This window comes from Prunus mume, linkage group LG6 (assembly GCF_029339155.1).
Source record: "Prunus mume cultivar Tortuosa linkage group LG6, ASM2933915v1, whole genome shotgun sequence".
In the NCBI taxonomy this organism is placed as follows: domain Eukaryota; kingdom Viridiplantae; phylum Streptophyta; class Magnoliopsida; order Rosales; family Rosaceae; genus Prunus; species Prunus mume.
The window spans coordinates 5,494,889-5,509,004 of record NC_142703.1 but is presented as its reverse complement, the minus strand read 5'-3'; the positions used below and the strand labels follow the sequence as shown (position 1 = coordinate 5,509,004).

Below are 14,116 nucleotides of genomic sequence, written 5' to 3'. Positions count from 1 at the left end.
CAGGTGTATCTATAGTAATGGCGTGGGGACTTCTTTGATTTTTTGGACAGGTTTTTAAGAGTCTTTGATTGAAAGCACTGGTGGTGCAAAAGAATGGGGTTGCTGGCTTCTCTTCTATTCTTAAAATTTCATTTTTGTTTCAGATCTGTTTATCTAAAAGAATGGGGTTGCTGGGTGCAAAAGGACGGCCGCGATGCCAAGAGTTCTTCAATGAAAAGAGTCCTTGTGGATCAATATGCTTGATCCTTAAATTACTAAGTTTAAGAAAGTTGGGAACTTGCTTGGAAGTTTATAATTCTCTTCATCCATAAGATGTATTTAATTCCCACCAACATACAAGACAAATTGACAAGATTGTTTTGTAGCTTCCAAAGCGCAGCACCAAACAGGAAAATTCCGAGATATAATTAAGGAAAAGTAATAAATATTTAACGTAAAATAGAAAATGAAAATGACATAATTATTCCATATCTATAAATTAACTTACAAGTTACAATGACCAATAATCAAAATCTATATATATAAAGCAAAAGGGAAAGAAGGTGGTGAAACATTTGAAAACCCCAAATATGCCCTTTGTTAAACAAAAAAATAAAAGCACACAATTTTAATTAAAAGATGGTGAAATAGTAAAACACCCCTGATTTAAAAAAACAAAAAGAAATAGAAAAAGCGAGTCGTGCTGTGCTGTGCTTCTCTCAAAGAAGAAAAGCTGAAGAACGTGGAGAAAAATTGCACGGGTTCAGAACCCACGAAGCTGACGGTTTCCACAATTTCAGAACCCATCACCACCATGTTACCTATATTTTATTCGTCCGCTTCACTGGCACCCTTTTCTGCTTCAGAAATCGAAATCGAAATTGCGAGTAATCACCCAGGAGCACCTGGTGTAAAGACTGGCCAGACTCGGAAAACTTCCTTTCTCATTCCGCACCACACCTGCTATCCTGTAACTGAAGGTAAAGCATCCGTTTTTTTGTCTTAATGCATGTATGTTTCTAAATTCGTACAGGAGGGATAGTGTTCAAGTTATTTATCAGGTTATTATTTCAAATCCTATCTCTTTTTTGTCATCACACGTGCTCTTCCAAGTTTTAGATTGTTTGTTAGGATTTCTGAATTTGGGTGTTTGATTTTCGAAGTTTAATTTTCTCTATTTTGGCTAATTTTGTCTTGGTTTCTCTTTGTCTCTTTCATTCTTATTTGTGAATTTGTTAGGATTTCTGAATTTGGGTGTTTGATTTTCAAAGTTTAATCTTCTCTATTTTGGCCTATTTTGTCTTGGTTTCTCTCTGTCTCTTTCATTCTTATTTGTGAATTTGTTAGGATTTCTGAATTTGGGTGTTTTATTTTCAAAGTTTAATCTTCTCTATTTTGGCTAATTTTGTCTTGGTTTCTCTCTGTCCCTTTCATTTTTATTTGTGAATTAATTTTGTTGGGTTCAATGATAATCAGCTAGCTGCATTTGACTTGGTGTAACAAATGCAAGAGTTACATTATGTTCCTGATGCACAATTATTAATATAATATTGCTGTTCAAGAGAATCCAGCTTCTAATATGTTGGCAAGCCTGTAAACAACTGGATAAACCAACCTGTGAATGTAGTTATGTTTATGAATAGATTCTATAGCCATAACACTTTGGGCAATGTAAAATCTTGCAACAGTTGCAGTCAAAGTCTCTTCTCTAATAAGCAAAGTCATCATGTCGCCACCAAGTAGATACTCCATGATTAGATACAAGTAGTCAGCATCTTGAAAGGAATAGTAGAGTTTCACAATGCAGTGACTAGCAACCTCTGCAAGCAAATCCCTTTCAGCTCTAACATGTTCAACCTACAATGAAGTAATTCCATGAAGTAATTTCATCAATATGCTTGCTCAATGTTGTTGTTCTTTGAATCTGTGTTTTGTTGTGATATTCGAATTTCTCATATATTAGACCATGTCTTCCTCTTTTTGATCTGTTTACCATGACTAATCTCTAATTTTTTTATCCTAATGGAATTTCTTTGATTATATATTTATATATGGTTTAAATTAATTGTTCATGATTTCATTAAATTTTACTGCCGTACTTGGACAAGAACAAATCATTGATTCTGAAGATCGTTGAGAGCCAGAATACAGGGAAATTGAGTGAATGCGCAGAGTGAGCATTTACTTCTTCATTGACTGCTCTGCTTTGGACATCTTTTATTTTCACAGATTGCTATTTATAAGCAACGTATATCTGTTAGGCTATTTTTATTTATATTTTAACTTGCTTTCTAATTGATACTGCATGGTTGCAACTCACGGGCCACTTGGAATTTGATTGGAATTTGCTCAATGTTGTTGTTCTTTGAATCTGTTTTTTGTTGTGATATTTGAATTTCTCATATATTACACCATGTCTTCCTCTTTTTGATCTGTTTACTATCACTAATCTCTAATTTTTTGATCCTAATGGAATTTCTTTTATTATATATAGATGTTGTTTCGCTAGAGCACCAATGAAGAAAGCATTTAGAGTTGATGTGTTTGATGTCAATGGTATGATCTCTCTCTCTCATTTTGGTTTGGGATTTTTGATTTTTTTTGTGAATTAATTTTGTTGGGTTCAATGATATTATCAGCTAGCTGCATTTGACTTGGTGTAAATCACGTACTTGGTCTGCTTAAGTTCTTTATGGTATCTATACAAAAAAAAAGTTATTTATGGTAATTTATAAAGTAAGAATTTTGATTCTGTTTTCTGGCGTTTTCCTTTGTTTCTCCAGCTAATAGATGTAGGGGTTTCCACACTGGCCACTGATTTGTGTTGGACTTTTTAGTGGGTAGTTGCCAAAACCTTGGATTTGGAACTCAGTGGTATTTGTTTCAACAATTGAACATATTTTTCATCTCTGGGTAGCATTTCTTTTTCTACTTTGTTGGTTAAGCCAACCCCATTGTAGTGAGTAGAAGGAGATTTACAGTTTCATATTGTGTCTTCTGGATATTTTTATCAAATTAACAAATTTCCTTATCTCTCGATCTCTGCTTTTGCTTACCTAAATTGCATTTCCTTCAAGTTGGTTGGTTGGAGGTATTTTGAGGCTATATAATTATGTGATTGTTGTGCTTCATTCTAGTTACTGCTTATTTTATTTTTTTCAGTATGAATCATAGTTAAGCTGTCGTCCAATTGCTTCAGGTATGATATATGAAAATTAAGAAGTTTTTCATATCTACATGTCTTATTGAAACTTTGGAATTTTATCTCAACAGATTCAATTGTCTGTCACCTCTCTGACTTATTCACTAAAGCAAAAAAGCAAAGATAATTTTCAGGTTAATGTTTCTTCATTTTGTTTTATTGACATTTTTTTTTCTTTTGGGTTCCCTCAAAATTCCTTCACAAAATTTGACTTGGCTCTACTATTACGTGTTTTCTGCTCTCTTTCTTTCTGTTTTTTTCCCCCGATTTAATTAACAAATTTTAGCATAATTTCTCAACTTTAACCAGTTGTCTTCACCACCCAAACAAAAATGTCCAATTTGAAGCAAATGTTTTTAATTTTAGGTTTTGTTTTCTTTTGTTTTTGCTGAATTGAAATTACCCCCATTTTAATGCTGCTCCTAATCTCATGTTGCAGGATTCTCTTCCAACAATCTATCCATTGCTAGGTATGGGTATACGCCCACATTCACCTACCTTTACATTAGTTTCTTTGTTTGCTAATCATACTTTTTTACCTAATAAAGCAACAAGCAGCTCAAAGAAGAACAATGAAAACATTGAACCGAGAAAATCATTTTGCTTGCTCCTTTGTATTTGATTTTATTATATAAACCAAAACAATGAAGACTACAACCTCAACATGCTCAAGGTTGAACTTTGCAATATATGTATTATATTTTGTAAATAATTAATCATTTGTATTAATAATCGATGTACCTTATTTGATTCATAGAAGAAGTTCATTTTCAACGTATGAGTTAATGCCTTAACTTCAATTTTTAAGTAAAGGTTTGATAAAGATATGCAGATTTTTTATTTTTTATTTTTTATTTTTTTATTTTTTATTTTTTTTTTGTGGGAAAGGTTTATATAGCCATTTTGAAGATATTTTTGCACGTGAAAAATATATTTGTTGTAACATAAATCAAATATTAATGCAGTGTCGTAAGGAGATGTGTAAAATGTTAGTGCATAAATTCTGAATCTATGTAAAGATAAACTGTTAAAATTTAAGAAATTTAAGGTCTTTTCTATAAGTATCTTACGCCACAAGAGGCTGTATGGAATTAAAACATGTTAGATTGATAATTATTACATACAAGTAACAAGTTCGAATTAATAAAAAAAACATTAACTAAATTCACAAGGGTATTTATACTAACTAAAATATTTGGCAATTATTATATAGGTAACTAAATCTTATACATGGGCAATTATTATAGATTAAATTATTGGTAATTACCTAATAGTAATAAATATTGTAGTTATTAATAGAGCGTGCACACAACCGTACAAGAGAATGGCAACGATCAAAGAGTTCTTCGCAACATCGGCATTATCTAGCTCGCCGACGTGCAATAGCTCAAGGAAAACGACCAATAATGAACAATGTACGTGATTGTAATACTAAAGAAGGCCCCAGTAATATAGATGAGCGACATCCAGGTATTTCATGCATTAACAATTTGTTCTTGACTTGAAAATTTGCCAAAAAGATAACATGGGTAGTTATGTTCCATAAAAGTAGGACCTATTATCTGATTTTGTTTTTAATTTTAATATTTTTTAATATTAAAAAATATGAATTTACCATATTATCCTCATTTAATTAATAATTTCAATTTTAATATTTGAATTAACCAAGGGCATTTTCTGATATTTTGAATGTTTCACCATTCTCTACCTTTTGCTTTATATAGACTAGCCTTTCTGCACACGCTTCCGCATGTGCGAGAGGCTTTCTTTTAATCACGCGCGCTACGAGCAACTTACAAAGTTTCGTAAATATTTTTTGGCAATTGTATTTATATAGATCTCTGTTTCAACAATTTCATATTTGAGTCGCGCGCGTGTGATATATCGTCGTCTTAAAAGTTTTCCTTTATCGCCCATATTTTTCTAGACGTCCATCTTAATAGTTCACACACTATAAAAGAAAAAAAGAAACTGCTAAGATGGACGTCTAGAAAAAAAGAAATTAATCGCGTGCGTGTGATACATTGTCGTCTTAAAAGTTTCCCTTTATCCATTGTATATTTCTAGACGTCTATCTTAGCAGATTACATGGTATAAAAGAAAAAATGAACTACTAAGATGGACGTCTAGAAAAATAATGAATAAAAGGAAACTTTTAAGACGACGATATATCACACGCACACGATTAAAATATGAATCTGTTGTAACAGAGATCTATATAAATACAATTGCCAAAAAATATTTATAAAACTTTGTAAGTCGCACGTAGCGCGCGTGATTAAAAGAAGGGAGTTTCACTAAAACATCCAAAATGGGGGCTGAAATTATAAAAAAATTCAACACCCAAAACACTTTATAAACACACCCAAAACTCATCATTACACACACTCAAAACTTATTTATAAACACACCCAAAAAATATACAATTGTTAATTTTGGGGTTGATTTTGGGTGTGTTTCTATGTTTAAATAGTGCTTGAGTTTTTTTATAAATACATGTCTAAAATTGGGTTTATTTATAAATTTGTATTAAAAGAAAGCCTCTCGCACACACGGAAGCGTGTGCAAAAAGACTAGTATATATAACTAGAATACAAAACACATGAATTTTCTCCGCCATCTCCTTGCACCTACTTCCACTCACCATGCCTACATGACAATGACATTATTGAAAATTCAAATCCCACCTCAGGCCTCGTCATTTCTACAATTTCCACATCACACCCTGCATAAAAAAACAAAAAACAAAACCATTAAAAAATAAATCATCACCCTCCATATGGAGATAAATTTAAGAAATGAATCTGCTTACTGTTGGAATTCAATGTTGATTGATTAGCCGTTGAATTGGCGATGGCTCCGAAAGTTGTTTGGGACAAGACCATGGTGGGGGCTGAAGCCGACGGCTCAGAATTAACAAAGCCGGCATAATCCACCATTCCGATTTAAAAAGTCTTGTCGATAACACACGTCTTCGTTCATGTAGTGCTTATACACCTCACAGTTTCCATTTGAACTCAAGATTTTCCCCAATTTATTAACCTTAAGAGCACAATATACTCTAACTCGTTGAGTTAGTGTAGGGTGCTGCCAAAAAATAAAAAGAAAAACTACGCTTAACAGAAGATAAATAGAATGTTTTATAAATTATAAACTTTGGTTATCAGTGACCAAATTAAATTTTCGGGTAAAACTCAATGACTGAAAAAAGTATTTAACCCTTTTAAATTTGTTTAATTAGATATAACAATTGAGATTGAATCTACGCAATTTCAATAGTAAAAAAAACATCAAACTGCTGAAAATGAAATCCAACGGTCAAATAATATTATTAAATTATCAAAATTAGATCCGACTCCAAAAATCATCTCACTCTATATGTTAATCTATTTTAGATATTTTTACATTAAATAAAATTATTTTTGTGAAATTTCAATTTTTTTAAAAGTTAAATTTTTTGGAAAAATAAATCATGAAGTAAAAAAAAAAACAGAAGAAGGAATAAATCATTGATTGTTTGTTTGTATCGATTCTTCTTATTAATGAAGAGAGCTACTATTTCCACCCTCCTTTCCTATTTCTTCACTCACCTTATCTTCACAATTTTAAGGACAAATTTAGTCCTTTGTAAAATGACTTTTAAGGACTTATGCCACCTTATTAAAATTTAATCCAATGGATTGGAATTTTTTCATAATTAAAAAGAAAAAAAAACTCTAATGCAACTTAACAATTTGAACCTCAACTCCTGCCGTCATTTACCTTTCTTGTCCTTTCTATTTCCTATCTCTTCAACCTCTCCCCCTTCCCTGTTTGTTTTGTTTGCAACATCTTCCCCCCAATCAATTTTTTTTTTTGGTCAATAACTCCCCCAATCAGTTTAGGCCTTGTTTGGGATTGCTTTTTTTGGCCAAAAATCTGCTTCACTTTAAAGTTAAGCAGTTTAAGGTGTTTGGTAAAAATAAAATATCTTGATTATTTTAAAAGCAGTGGCATTTTGACAGCTTTTAACAAAGACTCTTAATTGCTTTTCAAAGCTGCTTTCAAAAGAAGCAGAGATGAACATTTAAGGAATTTTTTTAATTCCCAAAATACCATAATTCATTTTAAAAAATTGACACCACCTCCACTTCCACATCCAACTCCACCATTTGCACTACCACATTCACTACCTCCACAACCACCGCCACCACCACCACCACCACAATCACCACCTCTACCTCTACCTCTACCTCCTCCACCACCACCACCACTATCACCACCACCACCACCATCACCACTACAACTACTATCACCACCTCCACCTCCACCTCCACCTCCACCTCTACCTCCTCCACCATCACCACCACCACCACCACTACCACCACCTCCTCCAAAACCTCCACATCCACCACCACCTCCACAACCAACAACACCACCACCACCACCACCACCACCACCACAACCTCCACCTCCACAATCGCCATCCCTACCACCACCACTATCACAACCACCAACCCATCTTCATCACCACCACCACCTCCACTCCATCACTGCTACTACCACCACATGATTAGTACATAACACTTTCAACATCATGTCTATTTTAGTCATTATTTACAGTTATAAAAATTTTATATTAAAATTTACCAAACGGTTTTGACACTGCTTTTTGTAATAACAGCACTTTAAAAATATTATTTACCAAACATTGAGTTTCTTTACTTTACAGCTAATTATTTTCAAAGTACAGCAGAAACAACTTTTTTTTTAAAAGTGACAGCAATCCCAAACTAGGCCTTAGTCTTCTTCTTTCTTTTCTTTTTTTTCCTTTTTTTTATTTATATATCTGTAGCTTCTCCACCCAATTGCACAGGTTTGGTTTTTCTTTCTTCCTTTCTAAACCCTGAACAAACTCTCCAAAACAGAAGATTTTTTTTTTGTTTTTTTTGTTTGTAGACTCTCTTTATAATGACTTAACTGATCTTTACATAATAATCAAAATCGTTCAAAATCAATTTAATTCAATTTAAGGTGACTTTCTTTCTCAACCCTGTCTTCTTATACGCCATCCACATGTTTCATTGCTTCCTACAGCCTCTCCCAACAAACCCTCCAACTCAACAATGAGACTACCCTTCAATTCGCAGGTCCCAACCCCGAATTTTCTCAAGCCACCACCAAAACCAACCAAACTTAGAGTAAGGAAGAGGGAAAAAAAAAACCCTATACAATTGGGTGGAGAAACTGCAGAGAAAGAAAGAAGAAAAAAGAAAAGAAGAAGAACAATTGCAGGAGTTTTTTTTTTTTTTTTTGATCAAATAGAAAGATTCATTCAACCGTAGCACCAACCAACGATAAAGTTTACAAACGAACGGAGAGCGTTAGTGTGGCCTCATTAAAACCTTGCCATTAAAAACCCCAAATAGGGGAAAATCCGGTCAAGGAAAAAGAGTACCACCGCATCTCAAAAAACAAACAATGAACTACACCATAGCTATATCCTTTTCTAAAAGAATGCTTAACCATAGAGGAGCACGGTCTTTCCAAAAAAGTCGAGATCTCATTCTCAACCCATGCTAGGCTAGACTATGTGCCACCCCATTACCTTTCCGGTGTTGGTAGAACACTCCAGCCACCTCTCGATCAACCATTAACCGACGAACATCCTCCACCACATTACCAATATTACTCCACCAATCCAACCCATCTTTAAGAATAGAAACAGCTTCTTGAGAATTAAGACCAATGGTAAACTAAGTAAAACCCATGTAACCCATCATCAATAAACCTTCCCGGACAGCTACCAACTCAGTGCCCAAAACATCCAGACCAGGGGGACCAAAAGATGCGAAACCACAAATAAAGTTTCCATCGTGGTCACGACAAAATCCCCCCAGACCCCGACCACCTTGCTCACGTCCCACAGCCCCATCACAGTTAAGGAGAAGAGTATTGACCTGTGGTTTCAACCAACGAACCTGTCGAGAGACGAAGGGGAGCTTGGACCGCTCCTCACAAGATTTAAACACTTCCAGCATTTCCATCGTGTTTTCCACCATATTATCCACCCTTGTAATCTGTTTCCCATGCAAAGAATCATTACGAAGTTTCCACGCACAACAAGCAAAGCGCTCTAAGTCAGTTTTCGACATCATTGAAGCCACAACCTTAAAAGCATCAGCGAAGGTGCCCTTCGCCATATTAATTCGCTGAATAAAATGGGTACACTTCCATAGTTTTTGACTCATTTTACAGGACCACAAAGTGTCGCAAGCATCTTCAGGATAATTCCCACACCTTGAGCACACATGAGATGGAAGCACCCTTCTCTTAAATAAATTGACTGTAGTTGGTAGAATTTCAGTACATGGCTGCCAAAGCAGCATCTTAATTTTGTTGGGGACAGCCACTTCCAAATTCGCATCCGAAGCCTTCTTGAGCACTCTGATTTGAACCCCCCACTCCAAAATCCTCATCGCACTGCCTTACCGCCACACGATACCCAATTTTAAGGAATATTTCCCGTTCTTTGAGAAAAACCAATATTTGTTATCACCCAGCTGTGAAACTGATCCCAAAGCAATGCCAGAAATGATATCCCGATCTTCCAAGCTAAAATGTTGCTCTAACAGTGGTAAATTTCAAGAGCCAGAAGAAGTTAGAAGGTCAGAGACCATAGAAGTCTGCTCCAGCCCTTTAGTCAACAACGGTTTTGGAATCCACCTATCTTGGAGAACACGGATAGAAGCTCCATTGCCCACCCTCCAAAGCAAGCCATCCTCAATAACCTCACGTCTCCACATAATAGATTTCCATATCATTGACGGCGAGCTCCCCAAACTAGCCTGCATAAAATCATCCTCTGGAAAATATTAGGCTTTAAGTATCTTGGCCACCAGAGAGGTGGGGTTCTCTAAAATACGCCAAGCCTGTTTTGCTACCACGGCTTTATTAAAAGCTTCAAAGTGTCTGAAACCAAGGCCTCCTAGACATTTTGGTTTACACAATTTTCTCCAACCCAACCAATGAATTCCTTTCCTACCACTCTTCCCCCACCAATACCTTGCAATCATAGCAGATAATTCCTGACACAAAGATTTTGGCAATAGAAAAACTCCCATTGTATAAGTAGGTAGTGCCTGACCAACCGCCTTAATTAAGACTTCCTTGCCCGCCACGACAGCAACTTCGTATCCCAAGTATTAAGCTTGCGCCACACTTGTTCTCGCACATGATTAAACATCCGGGATTTGCTGCGTTGAGCTAAGGTAGGCAGCCCAAGGTAGCATTCATGACATGTAACAATCGGCACTCCAAGCATTTTAGCAATCAGTTGCTTTATCACCGGATCAGTGTTGGGGCTAAAACATACTGCAGACTTATCAAAATTAATTTTCTGACCAGATGCTCTCTCATACATGCTGAGAATCTGAAGCAGATAAGCACAACCAGCAAGATGGGCATTACAAAAAAATAGACTATCATCTACAAAAAATAAATGAGAAATAGTAGGTGCTCCCTGAGCCACAGAAATGCCACTAATACGCTTGATTTTGAGTGCGTTAGAATGCAAAGCAGACAATCCCTCCGCACAAATTAAAAACAGATAAGGAGAGAGAGGATCTCCTTGACACAGCCCCCTTGATGGCACAATCATTCCCGAAGCCACCCCCCGAACTTGAACAGAATATGTAACAGTGGATATACAATCCATGATTAGCTCCACCCACCTATCGGTAAAGCCCAAACGCTTAAGCATAGCCTCAATAAAGGTCCATTCTACTCTGTCATAAGCTTTAGACATATCCAGCTTTAATACCATTTTCTTTAGCTTACTCCCACCACGCCGTTTAATAGCATGGATGCTTTCAAAAGCAGCAATAATGTTGTCCGTAATCAGCTGTGTAGGGACAAACGTGCTCTTAAACTCGGAGATGATAAGCGGCATAATAGGCTTCAACCTGTTAACTATAGTCTTGGAAATCATCTTATAGATCACCGTACACAAACTAATCGGCCGAAACTCCGTAACTTTTACCGGATTGTCAACCTTAGGGATGAGCGTCAAAAGTGTGTGATTAATTTCTTTCACACTGGCACCCCCATTCAATACATTAAGGCAGTACCCTACCACATCATTGCATACCACCCCTCAATATTTTTGATAAAACAGTGCCGACATACCATTTACTCCTGGAGACTTAGTAGGAAATATTTGACCCAAAGAAGTTTCGATCTCCTCTCTTAAGAAAACTTGATTGAGGAGCAAATTTTGAGATGGAGTGAGTATCGGCTTGACCACCTCAGTGACTGCCCCTGCCTCATGAAGTCCATTGGAAGCAAACAAGCCTTGAAAATAATCACAACAAACACTGACAATACTTTTAGTAGATGTACGCCATATCCCCTGATCATCTACAATAGTCGTAATTAGATTCCGTCGTCCCCACATTTTTCCATGTTCATGGAAGAATCTTGTATTTTTGTCCCCATATTTCATCCATGAGACCCGCAATCTCTGCCTCCACAACATTTCTTCTCTTTCCAGTAACACATCCATTTCCCTACATATATCTCTCCGTTGAAACTCAACTAGTGGAGAAAACCTTCTCCTTTGGATGTCATCTAACTTCCGCTGCAGACTTCGGAGCTTTGTGGGTATTCGGCCAACATGGTCATTATTCCACGTCCGCAGAGACCCTTGACATGCCTTCAATTTCTTTACGATAGTTCCAGTCTTAGACTCCCAAGCATGCGTAATGACGTCTTGGCAACCCTCAATAGTAGTCCACATTTCCTCCAACAAAAACCGCTTATGCTTCCGTGCCCAAGTACTTGGTCTCAAATATGACAACAAAGGAAGATGGTCAGACACCATAGAATTCAGATGATGCATTGTGACCTCAGGAAAGGTCCTAACAAAGTCACCATTAGCCACAATCCTATCCAGCCGGAGCTTTACATTCCCATCACCTTGACATCGGTTAGACCATGTAAACTTATACCCCTGAAACCGAATAGTTGTCAAACCACACTCCTCCAAAGCTTCCCGAAAGGCCCTCATTTGTGACATGGGTCGGAAACGGCGACCAAAGTACTCATGAGCCCCAAGTATTTCATTGAAATCCCCACCTACAAGCCATGACCCTTGAACAGTCCCTGCAATTCGTCGTAGCAAATCCCAAGAGTGCCGACGTAACCTCATTTCAGGATTACCATAAAACCTAGTAAAGCGGAAAGTCTCCATGTCCACACCCTTTAAAATAGCATCAATATGCCCTGGAGAAGAAGAAAGAATAGATACTTCCACTCCGTGTTGCAATAACAAAGCTAAACCCCCCGCCCTTCCTTCTCGTCCAACACTGAAGCACCCCACCATACCCAACTGCTATTGCACACACTCCATCTAGCGCACCGTCTTTTGGTCTCGACAAAAAGATGATACGAGGCTTTATCTCGAGAAGGAATCTCAGAGCTCGAATGTTCGTGGGTTGCCCAAACCCCGAACATTCCAGCATAATATTGTCATTTCTCGTGATGGGCCCGACCGAGACCCATCACGGGCGTGCACTTAGCACCGGATGTATTATCGGTCATCACAGGACTCCCGGGGCTGCACGGCCTAGCCGAAAGCCACGTTGTATACGACCTTTGCAGAATGAGGTTGGCGGCCCCAAGGTAGCAAAGCCGCAGTGATATCTTCCACAAAAATGTTTTGCCCTTGTCGAACGCCTTGGAGCAGTAGGAATGATCTGTGAGATATCCTCATCCGGTCGCAGGTGACCCATATCCGACAGCGCAGCCTCGAGACCCCTTGGTTCGGATGCACCCTACCTTCCCTGTGGCCAACCACATCACCATCGGCCCCTTGTGAGGAGACCGTGACCTCCTTTTCCTTGTGCACTCGACGCCTTTTAAAGACTTGTGCCATGGGGCAATCCATCCCACTATCCATCTCCATCATTCCTTGCCCATGAAAAGCCTCGTTGAGGGATCGAGCCACCCCCATACGCTTGGATGGCATCGAAGCCGTATCATCCTGTTAAGGTTCGTCATCAAACAAACCTAGCCGCTTGCCTTTTAAATGATTCTCTGCCCAGATACAATACACATCCTTCATTATCATTTTCCACCGTCCATATTGTTCAACTTCAATAGCCCCTGAGGCCTTGACACTGCATGCAGCACCCACATGGTCCAGTCGCCCACAGTATAAGCAGAAATACGGAGTCGCTCATATTCAATTTCATACTATTTAGCTGGTTCATCTGTTGACAAACGCAGTGTGACACACCGTTTCAGCGGCTTATTGATTTTCAAACCCACCTTAATACGTAGAAAGCTCCCCAAGCAGTCTCCATTTAAGCCACGATCCACCATGTAGAACGTACCCAAAAAACTACCTAGTTTTTCTCCCATGGCCGGGGTCAGAAAAATCGACGGAATACGGCACACGCGCACCCAAAAACTTTGCGAATCCACCGAAACGGACATAGGATCCACTTCACCATCAATGCTCATCAATAGCAACAACGCCCTATCAAAAGTCCAAGGGGAGCCCCTCATCACCTTCTTCCTATCGAAATCTATTTTGAAAGAAGACAGGAACCCCTTGGGGTCGTCCAGAGACACCGCAGTGAACTCCTCCCTGGTATGCCAAATCCTCTTCAACGTGCCAAATAAAGCCTCCTTATGAAACGCATTTGAAGTGAGCAATTTCCCAACAAGCAAGAACCGTCCAGCCTTCATGTTTCCCAGATCCTCTAACCTGACAACCTCCACTAATTCATATTCTGAAATTGCCAAGGAAGAGGTGAGACCAGATACCAAATCATCAACAGCCGCCATCATCCACTCGATGCTTCCCTCTGTAAGCCGAAGACAACACCCAAAACCCGCTTGAACAATAGTGCCGCCGTATTTCACACACCACAAGCAATCACCTAGAAACCC

General features: G+C 37.9%; 1 long non-coding RNA gene across 2 annotated transcripts; it reads left to right on the top strand.

The window, feature by feature from the left end:
* The first annotated feature begins 641 nt into the window (after positions 1-641).
* LOC103336363 (uncharacterized) lies at positions 642-3,959 on the top strand. Of its 2 annotated transcripts, XR_514420.3 has the most exons (4): positions 642-959; positions 2,474-2,535; positions 3,142-3,178; positions 3,621-3,959. It is a non-coding gene; the product is annotated as an uncharacterized LOC103336363 (long non-coding RNA). The 2 variants fall into 2 exon arrangements; XR_016128088.1 differs by lacking the exon at positions 3,142-3,178 and having other exon boundaries at positions 643-959.
* The last annotated feature ends 10,157 nt before the right edge of the window (positions 3,960-14,116 follow it).